Here is a 17943-nt window from a genome sequence, read left to right on the forward strand (position 1 = left end):
AAAACACTTGTGATAGGCACTGGGTGTTTTATGTAAGTGATGAATCACAAAATTCTACCCCTTAAACCAATATTACACTATATGTTAATTAACTAGAATTTAAATAGACACTTTTAAAAAACAACTTAGGCAACTTTCCCAGGACTTATCTTACAATGGGAAGTTTGTATCTTTTGACCACATTCACCCAATTCCTAACCTCCTAACCCCCACCTCTACTAATCACAAATATAATCTCTTTTTCTTTGTGTGTTTTTAAGATTCCCCATATAAGCAAGATAATATAGTATTTGTCTACCTCTGACTTGTGTCACTTAGCATAATCCCTTGAGGTCTATCTATAGTTAACACTGCTATATAGGGTATTTGAAAGTTGCTAAGAGATTAGATCCTATAATTTCCCATAACAAGGAAAATAAACTTTTTGTAACTATATGAGGTGATGGATTATATTAACCGAGTTTATTGTAGTAATCATTTCATAATACATATATATCACTATGCTGTACACCTTAAACTTATAAATGCTATATGTCAATTTTATCTCAATAAAACTGAAAAAACTTAAGCAAATGCACTTCCTAGTTGCCTGTGAACTATACATAGTGATTTAGACACTGCTAATGTCATGTTATTGTATATAGAAAATCCTAAAGATTCCACCAAAAAACTATTAGAACTGATAAATGAGTTCGGTGAGATCTCAGGATACAAAATATGAAGAAATATTTTTTATTTCTATACACTAATAATGAAGTAGCAGAAAGAAATTAGGAAATCAATCCCACTTACAGTTGCATCAGAAAGAATAAAATATTTAGGAATAAACTTAACTGAGGAGGTGAAAGACCCATACTCTGAAAACTATAAAACACTGATGAAAGAAATTGAAGATGATACAAACAAATGGCAAGATATTCCATGCTCATGGACTGGAAAAACTAATATTGTTAAAATGCCCATACAACCCAAAGCAATATACAGATTTAGTGCAACCCTTACCAAAATACCAACAGCATTTTTCACAGAACTAGAATAAGTAATCTGAATATTTGTACTCAATCGCAAAGGACTCCAAATAGCCAAAGCAATCTTGAAAAAGAAAACAAAACTGAAGGTGTTAGAATCCCAGATTTCAAGATATACTATAAAGCTGTAGTAATTAAAAACAGTATGGTACCGGCAGAAAAATAGACACATAGGTCAATTGAACAGAATAGCGATTCCAGAAATAAACCCATGCTTATATGGTCCATTAATCCATGGCAAAGGAGACAAGAATATGCAATGGCGAAAAGATGGTCTCTTCTATAAATGATGCCAGGAAAACTGGACAGCTACATGCAAAAGAATGAAACTGGACCACTTTCTTACACCATACACAAAAATAAAGTCAAAATAGATTAAAGACTAAATGTGGGACTGAAACCATAAAACTCCTAGAAAAAAATCACAGGCAGTCATTTCTTTGATGCTAGCCACAGAAACATTTTTCTAGATATGTCTCTTCAGACAAGAGAAACAAAAGCAAAATTAAATGATTGGGACTACACCAAAATGTAAAGCTCTGCTTCTTTCTTTTTAAAAATATTTTCTGGGATCCCTGGGTGGCGCAGCGGTTTGGCCCCTGCCTTTGGCCCAGGGCGCGATCCTGGAGACCCGGGATCGAATCCCACATCGGGCTCCCGGTGTATGGAGCCTGCTTCTCCCTCTGCCTGTGTCTCTGCCTCTCTCTCTCTCTCTCTGTGACTATCATAAATAAAAAAAAAAAATTAAAAAAAAGATTTTCTAATCTTAGCATTTCCTTTTGAATCTATAGCTCAATTTTTCTTCCGATGCCTGTCTTCCAAGGCAGAAAATGTCTGTAAGTGTTCTAAGTCTCCCCACTTTGAGACATGGTAGGGGACGGCTTTCCTATTCTCAGATTCCTTCTCGGTATCTGTTATTGCTGTTGCTCCTGCAGGTTGAAACCAGGCTCCTCCTACTCGAGTTCAGATGATTCTATTAGACATGTCTGAAAACATTTCCCTTACGAAAGGAATTGGTCTTTAATGTGGTTTTGCTAAGCTTTGTATAACAAGAGTCATAAATAACATCACTGGAGACCAAAAATAAGCTTTAATCTTTTTAAGTGTTTTATTGATGTATAATTGATATATATATATATTATATATATAACGTAGTGATTCAATGTTTACATGTACTACAAAGTGATCACCACAAGAAATCTAGCTACCATCTGTCACCACATGAAGTCATTACAATCTTATTAACTACATTCCCTATACTGTCTATTATATCTTCTGTCTTATTTACTTTATAACTGGAAGTTTGTATCTTTTAATTCCCTTCCCCTTCTTCACCCATCTATCCTGTCATCCCCTTCCCCTCTGGCAGGATCTCTATGAGATTGTTCTCTGTATCTATGAGTCTGCTTCTGTTTTGTTTTGTTTATTTTGTTTTATAACATTCTTAAATAGCTTTCCAAGGGATCAAAGAGCATCAATTTGGGGAAATCATTTGTTAGGAAACAAAAAACACAGCTGCAATCAACTGGTTCTTTCTAGATATTATCTTGTCAGCAGGTTGGGTTGAGCTCTGATTTCTTGTTAGTCTATGATCAGTAGAAAAGGACTGTTTCTGAAAGGGAAAAGATACACATTTTGTTTATTAAATGTCATAAACGAGGTGCATTGTTTTCTTTGATAACACAAATGAGGATTTAGTCTTATAAAGCAATTTCCCCCCCCTGGAATTTGCCCTGAGAAAACTGTGTTATGGGTGGATGGCTGCTGATCCCACCTAACTTAACCATGCTTGGGTTATCCTTGCCGACGCCACTCAGTGATGTCAAACATCTTGTGACACAGGTGTCCTAAAAAGTTTTGCTAACTGATGGGACTTTCAGTGGCCTTGAGTACAGAAATCAGTGCGTCAAAGCAAGTTCTTAGATTTAAAGAGAGTCTTCCCTTGGAACAGAACCACCTGAAACTATTCAAGGTTCTACATGCTTCAGTGACTGACTCATGTGACCAGAACGACACACCAGCTCATGGGGTAACGTCACAGAGGAAGAGGAAGGGGGACAGACTCAGGCAAATTTGCCAAATGCTGTCCTGTCTCCTAGTGTTGTTTTTCTATCTGCTCATCTTTCATTGTATTTAAAGCTTTCAAGAGAACACCAGATTGAAAGAGACTTTTATTTGCAAGACCAGCAAAGGAAAAAATATAAAATCCATCACTTACTCAGATAATTAGGAAAATATTTAATTGCTATACCATACCATGGTAGCTTGGATTACCAGTGGCAAACAGCAGAAGGCTGGGGAGTGGATGGGATTGCCTAGAGCACAGCTCTTGGTATTTTCACTCAGCCCTGGTATTCTTTCTTGAAGAGAAAGTAAATTAGTGCTCTAATATTAAACGGGAGTGCCCCAAAGAGCATACATAATATTTGAAAACCAGGGTTTATATTTGGAAAGCTTTAGAAAGTGATCTGGTGCATTTCTTTGTTGGTTTAAGGAGAGGATTAGGAGATAGATGGGAAAGTTGTGGTTAAGGATTTTGAAAGGTAACAGGTGGTTTGTTATTCCTCTTCTCATTTTAAGGCCCAGGTCTAAAGAATATCACCTCAAATCTTAGTGGGTTGAGGTTGAGGGGAAGGATGAAATAATGGCTAGTGAGTGGTTAGTGACAGGGTTCAGATAGCAATTCAAAGTTTATAATAAGTTCATAAACTTCTGGAAGCCCCCAAACCCACCTGAATTGGTCACAAGAAAGCCTCTCATGAGATTCTTCAGTTACTTCCTGCTCTAATCAGGACATATATATGTAAATGTCTTTTACCAGTGTATCTTCACTTTCACTTCCAGGAGAAATGGGATGTGTAGGTATGATTGAGATATAGAATGAAACAACATATTTCACATATTATTATTTGATGACTATTTCTATAGCTTCTATCATAAGCCTTTGGTAGTCAATAAGCTCTGTTAATTTGTTTGAAATGTAATTTTAATAGAGCTTGTTCTATCTCCCCTCATATTTATTTACTTATGTAACTATGTGCTTATTTATGAAAGATTAATAAAAGGGCAGAGCAATCTGGTGTCCAGAGATATGGACATAAAAATGCCATAATCTTTTCATGTTTTAGGGAGAAAAAGTGTAGCATGTCTGAAGAGACATGATTTTACCTTTATCAAAATCCCTATAGGAAATGATAAAGCACATTTTAAAGACTTTTTTTTCTAAAAAACAAATATAGTAACTGGCTTAACAGAGGGAAAAACAGATAAGACTAACATTTAAAATGTCTATATTTTTCTCCAGGGAGCAACTACTTCGTACTATGAAGAATGGCAAATATTAATATTTTCAGTTTATAGGGAAAGTCTGAAACTTATACCAAAAGTTTCAAAGCCCTGAACCTTGAGCCTTTGCCAATACACTACATTTATTTTTGGCTCTGTGTGTGCTCAAAGAGTTTGATTATACTGAGCTTTATGTAGCCTTTGATTTTTGTCCAAAAGTTTTGTCCAGCACTCCTAACGAGTTCTCCTTTCAGACAGGTTAGTGGCCTTTGCATAGGGACTGAAATGTTTGCAGCAGTTTGGCTCATTTTAAATAAACATATAAAACCAATGATGGCAATGGAGAAAATACACAGGAACACAGCTCTGGGGCCTGTGTCACAGCAGCCATGATTCATCAGTAAGGCAGTCAGAGTTCCAGAGTAAATAATTTCCATTTTACCACTGGACTGGAAGATAGAACTGATTTAAAAAAATTAAGTTTAAGAATTTTGACATCTTATACTTGGGACTATTTTAGAAATACATATATTTAAACTTCCTGGTGCCTAAAGTACTTGGGTGGAGGAGATCTTACCAGTGAGGAAAAACTCTCCAGGGGCTAACCATGAGGGTAAGAGGTTACAAAAACTTATTATGAAGCCTAAGCACATCTAGTTAATAAAGGACAAAGATATTTCTCACAAAAAGGCAAAAATAATCAAACTCATTTTATTTTGTTTTAAATTTGTTGAGTCCAATGATTAAATTTTTCTAAGGTAAAGTCTGAGTGATCCTATACTCCTTGAATTTAATGAATGGTAGGTTGTGGTTATTAATTTATTCAAACACATATCAAAGAATTTTGAAAACAAACAACTATGCTAATTTAGTATAGTACCCAAAGGTGTGGAGAGGCTCAGAGTTCTTATTCAAGCAATGATAAAAATTTAGATAAGAAACATTTTTGAGAATGTGTAATCGAGCTACTAGATGTGCAAGGAGAACCTCATGAAAGTTCCAGCCAATCATTCAGTCATCAGTGATGAATTATCTATCTATATGGCAAGTGCTGTGCTAGGCAATGGATCTATGAAAATGAAGAATTGAAACTGAGTCATTCACCATCCAGGGAGCGTCTGAATATATATCAGATTATTGTAATACACCATGACAAGTGCCACGACAGAGGTATCAATGGGGTACTGTAAGAAGACATAGGGAGCAAAAGATAGCACTTCACTCAGAGAACTAGGAAAGGCTCCATAGCTGAGTCAACCTTTAATTAAGTCTTGGAGGATGATCAGGCATATTCCTGATGAAGAAAGAACTGTCATTCCAGGCAAGGGAACTGTCTGTTCCAACATATGGAACCCTAAAATCACCAGGTCTTTTAAAAAAGCTTAATGTTGCTGGAGTATAGTTAGCTAATAGGTGAGTACAGGGTGGGAGATGGGATTTGTGGGTAGATTCTCCCATTATTATCCTGCCTTATCCATGTCTGCTCATTCAGTTTATAAAATTAGACTCAGTGATCTCTAGGTTTCAAAATTCTAAAATCTTATGAAAGGAAAAAAAAATCTGTTCTCAGTTGGAAGGAAAGAGCTCTTTGGGGTGAACAAGGGTGTGGGATTGTTTCCATGAAAATGAAGATTTGCAGCTGCCTCACATAAGCTACATTAACAGTAAAAAGAAAAAAAAAGAGAACTTTTTTTTTTCTATTATTAGTATGTTTTGTCATGTGCCTCTAGCACTATTTGGAAGGAAAATGACAATTTTCTCTCCAATACTAGATATTTTTCTTTTCTTTTTTTTTTTTATTAGACTCCTTCAGCAAAAGAAAAGTTTTTGTCCTTTCCTGAACAGAAAGTATGTATTTTAACACCAGTTAATCTACCTCTAAGAACCAATTCAGTGTCTCTTATAGATAGGTACATAGGCAGGAAATTTAGAGTCCAACTTCTGGGTGGAGGTACCCTGTAACAAGATTCTTTTCAGAAACCAAACTGAACCTCAAGTTATTGGGATGAGAGGAATGACATGTAAAACTGATATCCTGCTAATGAGTGAAAGAAAAATAAAGAAAAAACAGAAAATATTCCCCACACAGTACATAATCTCAATTAAAAATGCAGAAGTTGGTAAAATAAAAAACGTGGGTTATGAAAAACAAAAACACCTGAGACTTTTTTTTTTAAAACACATTATACCGAAAATTATGTGAGTCACACTCATGGGGAACGAAGGAGTCTATTGGTTACTTAAATAATTAAACTTTAACTCAAAATTACAGAGACTGTAGCTAAACTTTAAATTGAAACTCTAAAAACAGACAACTACTTTTTCAAATGATATTTCATTAGAGTGTAGTTATACAAGTAGTTAAAGGAAATTGGAAGAAAGTTGTTATCTGATTTTTTGAAACTTGGATCTTAGCTAATTTTTTTTCTTTTGGTCTCAAACTCCTAAGGAGTACTTGACATGTTTTGCTTCTTTGAGATCAATATAGACCACAGATTGTTCTGACATGAGCAACTTCAACTCAACACCCTTACAATCAATCTTTAGTGGAAAAATAAGCTGTCAGATGAGAAATCTTTGCATTTCCCTGTTCCCTGACTCTCCATAGCAGACCTCCACACCTTCATGCACCCAAAGCTTAGCCACCCTTTATGACTGAATTCAAGCCGTCTCTCTGTAAGATGTCTACTTGATCATGTCTGCTTGAGTAATTGCTTTCTGCTCAGACATTCTTCAGGATCTATTTCCCGTAATTTAACTGGCAACAAGTCCCATGTTAGTTCTTTTTATTATCCTGGAACTCTTGTACTATTGACTTGCAGTATGAGCAGGTGTTTGTGCCTAGTCTCCTCAACGAGATCATTGTTCCTTGAAGACAGAGACCTTTTCTTCTTGGTGCCTTTACAGAGTTTAGTTCAGCAAATATTTGGTGATTTGAATAACTGATTAATTCAACAAACATTTACCAGGCAGCTACCATGAGATGAATTGACATAGACCCTGTGTCTTTTTCTAGGTTTGTAGTAAAGGCAGACAGTCAACCCAAAGTCAATTCAATGTAAAGATCTTCATCTTCCATAGATAAGTTTTTTATAAGTTAGTAATTTGAGAATTTTTATTTAGCAAAAAGAAGAAGAAAGAGGAGGAGAAATTGAAAATTTTAGAGGACTTTAAAAATCTGAATGTTTATATTCTCTTCCATCTCTTTAACAGCATTACTGTTACATCATATATTTATGGCTAATGGTGTAATGACAGAAGGGATATACATTACTGCTCTGAGCTTAGGGGCTCCCAACAATGCACATGAACCAAATGTGAGCCTCTGTCTGAAAAAAATCTGGTGATTTGTGTGACATCAGTATGTTGCTACCCCCCAATAACATGATATCTAATCAATAACCTGGTAGAAAGGGCATGATATGGGAGTTTGAGTTAGATCATCTGCTTTTGAACCTAGCTATATTGTTTAATGAAGTTACTCAGCTTAAGTTCTTAGAAACCTGCAGATAATTATGATGATGATAATTATAAATTCTGTCTTCACAGTGTTGGTATAAAAAATAAAGGAGATAAGTGTAGGGAAAGGGTATTTGCAAACCGTAAAGTCCTTTTGGCTATGACTGTAGATGCTATGTTGGCCCATCACCCCTCCACAATTCATTCAACAAATATTCATATCATAAGCTAATAATTGGATATTTTTCTGTTACATATATTGGGATTTTAAAACAACTAGTCATGGCAATTAAATGACAATATTACCACATGATTTTTTAATTCCCTTTTAGAGTAATGCTTTTTAAAAGCTGTGGATATGGGAGATCGGGCTCCTCATTTCCTCATATTTTAAGTAAGGTAGTAACTATTTAATCACAGACTTACGTTCCTTTAATTGATTTCAAACATCAGCATAAAATATACTGCAAAAGCCTTATTATAAAACAGAAGACATTTACTATATTTCTTTAAAAAACAATAGTTCTTAAATGCCTACAAATGATTGGTATAAAAGATTGAGGTATCAGATCAGCCAATTCCAACCCATACAATTAAAAAAAAAAAGAATTTATCTGGTAATAATAGGCTGGAAACAAAAAGAACTGAGACTAAGCACTATGTCCAAGCTAGTAAATTTATTTATCACCAGAGCAGAAATCAGAAATTCTGAAACTACTTTACATGCATACTAGGGTTGAACAAATAAGTAAATGAATTAACGCTAGTGAGAGCCAGGTTTCTCACTGTTCAGATAAAAAGTTAAAAATAAGTAGGAAGAGAAATTAGAATGGACCCTGTGGTTTTGGATTAGAGTCAGAGATATCAGTATGAATTCCTGTTTATTTAAATATATATGCAAATAGAACTAAAAGTGATTTTAGCTATGTGTGTATATGTGAATTAGAACACATACATATATTGGCTCAGCAGCAGTAACACCCCAATATAAGCACACTCAGTGCCAGATTTTGGTTTCTAACTATCATTCTGCAATAAAAGAAAGCAGGCTCCTTGGAGAAATGGCTTATTCTATGGCTGGGGCGAGGAAAACAAAAAAATGAGCCGGGAGCATCTTATAGTGTCAGGATATAAGGAAATGCTAAGGAAGAAGGATGAAGAGAAAAAGGAAAAGGAGGAAAAGAAGAAAGAGGAGAAAGGACATATCAAAGGATACTGGAGCCAACTTGAAAGAGCTCTCTATTGACAAATCTGGAACAATTTGAAGAAACAAACAATGTCAGTATTGGGTTAAATATGTATTGATGAGTCTGTATTGGTATAAATGATTAAATAAATGAATGAGGAAATGAAAAGGGACAAATCTTCCTTATGTAAGAATGCCAAATAATATATGTAGCTGTTCCCATCTCTAGAAGTTAGAGCTTGATTCCCCTACCTTTGAGTGTGGCCTGGATATAGTGACTTGTCACCAAAAAAAAAACAGAGAATGGAAAGGGAAAAACCATAAATTTATGGAGGAGAAACTTGGTAGACATCCTAGGTAGGTGACCAAGTTTAACCTCACCATGTGGATATCACCCATCCCCTAACATCATGTGAAGAGAATAATGATCCACCTCTGTGGTATTCTTACCAAAAACCTATAACCCCCATGTGATAATGAAAAAAGAAACCCCAAATATGGGACTAGCCCAAAATGAGATAAAGTCTCCAAAATATCTAACTTCAAAAGTGAAGTCTTCAAAGTATCAGTCATGAAAAATGAGGGAAAATTGTTATAGACCAGAGGAGAAGCTAAGGGGAAATGTGATAATTAAATGTAATTTGGCTTCCTGAAACAGAAAAAAAAAGACATTTTTTTAAAATGTGAAAACAAAATAAAGTCCGTAGTTTAGCTAATAGTGTTATTTCTTCAAATGTACATGATGACATAATATGTTAGCATTAGGAGAAACTGGGAGAAGGGTAAGTGACATCCAATATCTACAATTCTTTGCAACTTTTCTGTAAAATCTAAAATTACAGCAAAATAAAATGCATGTTTAAATAAACCTCTCATATTTGTCAATAAAAAAGAGTTAGGTACAAGTGCATGCTACAATCTGGATGAATCCTGTGAACATTATATTAAGTGGAAAAAAAACCCAGTCACAAAAGGCTGTATGTATGTATGATCCTATTTGTCTGAAATACTCAGAAGAGACAAATTCATAGAGACAAAGTAGACTAGTGGTTTCCAAAGACTGGGGAGAGAAGAGGAAGGGAGAATAGTATAGGTCTCTGTGGTGGGCAGGGAACAAAAATAGTCTAAAATTGGTTGTGGGGATAGTTACACAACTCTGTGAATATACTAGAAACTGTTGAATCATTCACTTTAAAAAGGTGGATTGTATGCTATATGAATTATGTCTCATTAAAACTGTTATTAAAAGAAATCTCCATGGGAGCCTTTATCTATGGCTGGATGTTGAAATTCAAACATTATCATTTTTTATTACTATCAGTTTTTCTCCATTTCTTGGTTCTGCCTTCCTTTTTGCTGGTGACTCCCCCAGGCTCCACATGGAACCTCCCGGTTCACATTGTGTTCACTTGCCAGCAGTTCTGGTGACATGAGCCTTCTCTCTCCCTTTGGTCCCTACAAAAAATCTCATTTCACTTTGTTGGTTCTGATTGGATGGTGAAAAAGTTCTTAAACTCCCTCCACATTGGTATGATGGGGCAGGGATAAAAGGGGTGGACCAGTTTGGGTAGTGTTGATAGTTACTCAGGAAAACAAATAAATGGTTGTATGGTTACCAGGACAAATGTGAATGAATGGGGACAAGCACAGTCACATATATCTGCTGTAACTTTCCTGTTCCCCATATAGAAGTTTATAGAAAGTAATCTTTAACTTAAATATATTAAATGGATTTCCCTTAAAAAAGAAAAGAAATATCTGTCTTTTCTAAAATTTTCTCTCAATATTCACCAAAAAAAACACAACAAGAATAAGAAAAAAAATCGTGCCAGTTTTTGAGATGCTCTCAAATGCAAAAGACAAAACTGGGCAGGTGCTCTTCTTTTATAACAATTTAATTAGTTTTTAAACTTCACTCAAGGCAACATTATACACCACCAACTAAAATGCAAACCATTTCAGGCTAGATGAAAACTGTTCAGTGCTGTGGCTATTAGCCACATGTCACTCTTTTAGATACAGATTAAAATTTGTTAAAATTCCATGCAACTAAAAACTCAGTAATGGTCCCATTACCCAGGAGGTCACTGGCCGCATGTGACTGTCTAATGGCTAACACGTTGGACAATGCTGTTGAAAACTATTCTCAGCATGGCGGGTCATTCCAGTATGCAGTAAGTAATGGTTTAAGCTATTATATTTATTTCTAGAATTGTATCACAGATCAGATACCTAAAAACATCTCCTATAAGACAACTTAATTACCCAGATAAAAGGCCATTCTAAGAAGGCTACAGAGAAGGCTCATGATTCTTTACCTTCCTCTACTTAATATCCAGTTTTATGAGTTTGGCTGATGCTCTTTAGTGGCTATTGATAATGGTCCCAATTAGGCATGACATTTGAGTCCTTCGTGGCCAGACCCCAGAGTGTCTCTCACTAGTGCAGTCACCTCTCCCCCTACCTGAGTAGACAGTTCCCTCTCAACATCATCTTGATCACTGGCCTAGTACCTCTGGCTGTATGCAGCCCTATGTGCATGCCTGGATGGAACCAAAGTAATTTGCTCCTGGTCACTGCTGCTGGGACCACAGATAAACAGTGGCCCTTTCTGCTGCCACCAGAGCCAGCACAACTATTACGCTGAATCTTTTTAATTGAGATATAAGTGACATATAACATTGTGTAAGTTTAAGGTATGCAATATGCTGATTGATACAAATCTCTATAGTGCAATATGGTGACCACCTTAGCCTTAGCTAACACCTCTGCCAGGTTACATAATTACCATTTCTTTTTTAGTGGTGAGAACAATTATGATCTAGTCTTTTAGCAGCTTTGAAGTTTATAACTTAGTATTATTGACTATAACATAATGATTCACCCCCTCTCTCTTTCTCTCTCTCTCTCTCTCTCTGTTTAAAAGATTTTACTGGGCAGCCTGGATGGCTCAGCAGTTTAGCACTGCCTTCAGCCCAGGGTGTAATCGTGGAGACCCAGGATTGAGTCCCGTGTCGGGCTCCCTGCATGGAGACTGCTTCTCCCTCCGTCTGTGTCTCTCTCTGTCTGTGTCTCTCATGAATAAATAAATAAAATCTTTAAAAAAGATTCCAGGACCCCAGGATCACACTCTGAGCTGAAAGCAGACGCTCAACCACTGAGCCATTCAGGCATCCCAACAAAATGATTCTCTTACTGGAATTGTCAGACATATAAAAATCGGGTGCAGAGCATACACCTGGTTTACCTTGGTCCTCTTTGTTTTTCTCGGCTTCTCAGGAAACAGAAAAAAACAGGGATCTCTGCGTAATAGCCTTTTCATTCCCCAGGACCAAGCTTTGTGGTTGCCTTCCCACAAGTTAGAAAGAAGAGCCGAGCAAACATACAGGTTGTCAGATAGGCACATTTCTATTGACAGCCTTGTGCCTATGCTTTCCCCATCCCGATAATCCCAGCTACCAAGCCCATGTTCATTCATATCAACTTTTCCTTAGGATCCCAACTACTCTGGCTCATACAAATCTCGGTCCCTAGAGACAAGGCCTTTGCACACTCACCAACAGCACTCTACATAGCACCGGGTGACAGTGAATGACGTCACATTACTTGATTACCCGATAAGCCTTTTACAGACCTCACTGTAGAGTTTCACTTTTTCAGCCATGCCATTCAAATGTGAAAATGTTTTTTATAAAATGACTGCTTGGAGCGTTTCCAAAAATTATTTACTTTTTTAATTTCAAACTATAGGATATAGAAATAATTCAGATTTCCATAACTGAATAAATTACAATCATTACTAAAATCATTAGTTTAGGTTTGTGTATAACAGCTTTATGGAGGTGTCATTGACATGCACTACTACCATGTTTCTGATATACAATTTGATAGGTTTTGACATATATGAAACCATCAGGATCAAGATAGTGAATTACCACCAAAAGTTTCCTTGTGTCCTTTGCAATCCTTGCTCTCCTATCTCCACATCTACCAAATAACCTGCCCCTCCCAAACCCTAGACAACCACTGATCTGCTTTCTATCATTATAAATTACTTTCTATTCTCTAGAATTTATGTAAATAGAATTATACAATATGTCTGTGTGTCTGTGTGTGGGAGTCTGGCTTCTTTTATTCAGCTTAAGTATTTTGACATTTGTCTATGCTATGTGAGTTAATAGCTCTCTCTTGTTTTCACCTGCTGAGGATTACTCATTATATGGATATGCCACAATTTATATACACATTTACCTGGTAATGAACATTTGGGTTGTTTCCAGTTAGGGAATATTACAAAGTGTGCTATGAGCATTCATATTTAAGACTTTGCGTGGACCTATGTTTTTGTTTCCTTTGGTTAAATACGTAAGAGTGGAATGGCGGAATCAAAGAATATGTATATGTTTAACTAATTGAGAAATTGCCAAATTGTTTTCCAAAGTTTTGTACCATTTTTCATTACCCCCATTAGAGAATGGGAGTTCCAGTTAATTCAACAACTTTGCCAACACCTGGTAGAATTAATCTTTATAATTTCAGCCATTCTTATAGGTATGACGTGGTATCTCATTATTTTTTAACTTGACTGATCTATGATTCTATTGACTGATCATGTTGAGCATACTGTCATGTGCTTATTTGCCTTCCACATCTTCTGTGGTGAAATTGTTTAAATTTGGGGCCCATTTTTAATTTTTAACTTCTTTCCAGCTTTAAAATATAATTGGCATATAATATTGTGTAAATTTAAGGTGTGTGCAATGTGATGATTTGATACATATATATATGGTGAAATGTTTACCACAATAAGGTTAACAGAGTCTTCATTTCGCATGAATACTACTTGTTGTATTATGGTGAGAACATACTCTCACAGCAATTTCAACTGTACAGTACAGCATTATTCACTTAGATTCCCTGAATTTAGATCTGGAAGTTTATACTCTTTGACCAACATCTCCCTATTTCCCCCACCCCTCACCAATCACTATCCTATTTTCTATTTCAATGAATTGGATGTTTTTAGATTCCACATAAAAGTGAGATCATGCAGTATTTTTCTCTGTTTGACTTATTTCTTTTAGCATAATTGTCACAAATGGCAGGATTTCCTTCCTTTTTTGTGGCTGGATGATATTCCATTGCATATGTATGTATGTATGTATATTATATATTATGTTATATATATTCATCTGTTGTTGAACACTTAAGTTGTTTCTGTATCTTGTTTGCCTGTTTTTTTTTAATTGTATGGTTTTCATATTACTGAGTTTTATTTATTCATGAGAGACAGAAAGAGAAAAAGAGAGAGAGAGAGAGAGAGAGAGAGAGAGGAGCAGAGACATAGGCAGAGGGAGAAGCAGGCTCTTCGCAGGAGCCCTATGCCAAACTCGATCCCGGATCCCAGGATCACGATCTGAGCTGGAGGCAGCCGCCCAACCGCTGAGCCACCCAGGTGTCCCCATATTACTGAGTTTTGAGAATACTTTACATACACGTCCTGGATACAAGTCAGGTATGTGACTTGTACATATTTTCTTTCAGTCAATGGCTTGCTTTTTTCATTCTCTTAAGATGCCCTTCAAAGAGCAGAAGTTTCTTAATTTTGAGAGCCCGGTTTGTGATGTCTTATTAATGGATTATGTTTTTGGTGTTTTATGTAAGAAAACTTTGCTTAGTCCTAGGTATCAAAGATTTTCTCCTATGCTTTCTTTTAGAAATTTTATAGTTTTATTTTATATGTAGACCTATGATCCATTTTGAGTTGAATGATGTGAAGTAAGGATCACAGTTTGTTTTTGTTTTGCTTTTAATTTGCACATGGATATCCAATTTTCCTAGCACTTCGTTGAAAAGACTATTCTTTCTCCACTGAATTGCTTTTGTACTTTTGTTGAAAGTCAATGGACCATATATGTGTGGGTTTATTTCTGGACTCGGTACTTTGTTTACTCTATTTGTCTATTCTTAAGCCAATATCACATTGTCTTGATGACTACAAGTTCACAATCTGCAATTTAGATATTGTAAGTTCTCCAAAATAGTTCTTATTTTTCAAAACTGTTTTGGCAATTCTAGGTCTTTTGCTATAAATTATAAAATCAGTTTGTCAATTATATAAAAACAACCTGCTGGAATTTTGACTGAGATTGCACCAAATTTATAAGTAAATTTGGGGAGCAAGAAAGTAATAATATCGAGTCCTCCAAAACATGAAATCTTCCTAAACATATATTTAGGTATTCTTTAATTTCTCTAAGCAATGTTTGTACTTTGCAGTATACAGGGTTCACACTTTTTTTGTTTATGTTTATTTCACATTTTAAATTTTATTATAAATGGTATTATTCTTAATTTCCAATTATCAGTTGCTGGCACATAGAAATGTAATTTTTGTATTGTTGTTGCCTCCTTCATCCTTTTAAAAAATTTTATGTAAGTAATCTCTACACCCAACATGGGGCTTAAACTCACAACCCCAAGATCAAGAGTCAGATGCTCTTCCAACTGAGCCAGTCAGGCACCTTGTATTCTCTATCCTTGATAAGTTTGTTAGCCAAATAGCTTTTTTATAGATTCCATTAGATTTTCTGTGTATATAATCATGTTGGTTGCAAATAAAGACATTTAGTTCTTCCTTTTCTATCTTTAAATTCTTGTTCTTGCCTCATTGCACTGGCTAGAACCTACAGTACAATGTTGAGTAATAATGGTGAGAGTGGACATTTTTGACTGCTTCTGATCTTACAGAGAAAGTTTTTAGTCTTTCATCATTGAATATGATGTTAGCCATAGTCTTTTTTTTTTTTTTTTTTTGTAAATGCCCTTTATCAAGTGGAGGAAGTTCCCTTCTATTCTTAGTTTGGTTGGAGTATTGTACTTTTAATCAGGAATGGATGTCAGATTTTGCAAAATGATTTTTCTTCATCTGTTCAGATGATAATATGGTGGTTTTTTAGTCTATTTATATGGTGAGTACATTGATTTTGGATTGTTAAACCAATCTGCCTACCTGGGATTAATAGGGCTTTTAAACAGAGAAATACATCAAATTGGATTTGAGTTTACTTTACTTGACTACTTAGTGATTGTATCACAGTTTACTAACTCATGAAAGATTAGTTGTTTCTCTAGCTATGACTGCTCTCAATATATCTCAAAAACTTAATTTTTTAGAGTGAAATAATCTTAAAACATAAAATTTGTAATGATAATTGGTTTTCCAAGGTTAAATGCAATGCGTTCTTTTCTTCAGTCTTCTTAGAAATAAGAAAATATCTGAAGTATCAACTTTTTATGAGCTGTTAGGCATTTTCAACCACGTAAGTTTTCAGTCTAGGACAAAGTATTTTGTGTGGTTCCACCTGTTTACATAACTCTCTTTCTCCCACTCCATTTTGTGAGAACATTGGTTGGGAACTAGTGTAAATCAACTCCCCTTTGGAGTCATTTTCCCCAAAGGAGGTGGCAGGAACACTGCTCTGGGTGACCCTGGTAGTCCACAGAGGGACATAAAAGGATTGAGCAATAATACCACCCATTAGCTACTGCTTCCCGAGAGATGTACAGGAAATGTTCGTGATCAAATTTCAGTTGAAACTCAGGGCAGGAAATGACTATTCTCATCAAAGGGGATTTAAAAGATTCCCTCAGGCCTCAGAAGGCAGTGAGGCTGATTGTACTATTGAACAAGTTGCCAAAGTGAGAAGGCAGATAATGAGCTCTTGAGTTGGAGACACAGAGCCAATCAGCCATCAGCCATTTTATTAACCAGTAAATCAGGAGTAGACTGGAAGGAATCCAAGCTCTCAAAAGAAAAGAAATGATCAAGACATAACTTTCAAGAACATCAAGCAAACATGCAAGCAAAGACTAGGAGTTTTTGCAAGACAGTGTCTATTAGTATATGATTTTGGGTTACAGAGACCGGGGTGTGAGTACTGCCCTGCACAACTTCTGATCTGTGCCTCTTTTCATTTTCTTTCTGAGCCTCTATCAGTCTTCTTATTTATATTATCATAAGGTGAAGTACAAAACGCAACTGGTACATAGTTGTAAAAGGAGAAAGATGCTATACCTACTCTGAAGTGACTTCTAAGGTCAGATTCTGTTCAATGGAAAGGTGCTTCAAGTTGCTGAAGACTCAACTGGTTGGTACGTGGTAAAAGTAAGAACTGGGGAGTGCTGACTTGCTTTGCAGGTCACAGAAACAGAGTTTGGAATTCTCAAAACAATCTTGGCAGAACAGGCATAGAGAAGTGCATGGTAGTAGAGAAAACCTGAGAGGAAGACTGAGTGAAGAGCCAGTGAGAAATTTTCCATGTTCAGTGCAACAGCATTTCAACAGCAGGAATGACATATTTTAAACGAAAAATTTATAGAACTTCCCTATATATTGAACAGTTATGCAAAATTGTATCTTTCCTCATTTCTCTATAATAAACTAAATTTTGAGTTACCCTTTCTAATGGGTAGTGACAAGAATAAGCTTGATTCAAGGTTAGCTTCAATCCTCAGGGTTTGAAATTCTGTGGATTATGGCTGTTTTCTCCCTCATTCTCATTCTCCCTCAACTGTTTCCTCCCTTCTGCCCAGGAGGTGACATGAGTCCCAGAAAGAAGGGAATTTAACTATTATCCAGATCAGGGGAAGACAGAGCTTGGTATTCAGTCATCCTATGTACATCTCTGGCAGCTGCTGAGCTGCAACTTATCCCACCAGTCTCTAGGTGTGTGTCTACTCCGTGTGCTGAAAGAAACACCATCCTCCTGGTAACCCTCCAGATTATCTGTCATTGCAGGTCATTCTGGGTCCTCCTCACTAGAGCATATATGAATCCTGGTTCCCTCCATGTCCATTGACCTGGGTACCGTCCCCATGCCCCTGTCAGGGCCATAGTAACTTTCTTCTGCTGTTCCCGTATCACCCTGAGGATGCATGAGGTTGCCCTTGGACCAGATGTCTAGGCATATCTCTCAGATTTTC

General features: G+C 36.1%; 1 long non-coding RNA gene across 2 annotated transcripts in view; it reads right to left on the reverse strand.

Moving 5' to 3' along the window:
- Positions 1 to 1825: 1825 nt before the first annotated feature.
- The window catches only part of LOC121489683, a 32351-nt gene continuing 16233 nt past the window's right edge, over positions 1826 to 17943 (reverse strand). For both annotated transcript variants that reach the window (XR_005987391.1, XR_005987392.1), the window contains one exon: positions 1826 to 2640. This is a non-coding gene — a long non-coding RNA (uncharacterized LOC121489683). The remainder of the gene's footprint in view (positions 2641 to 17943) is intronic.

Source organism: Vulpes lagopus, chromosome 4 (assembly GCF_018345385.1).
Source record: "Vulpes lagopus strain Blue_001 chromosome 4, ASM1834538v1, whole genome shotgun sequence".
Taxonomy (NCBI): Eukaryota; Metazoa; Chordata; class Mammalia; order Carnivora; family Canidae; genus Vulpes; species Vulpes lagopus.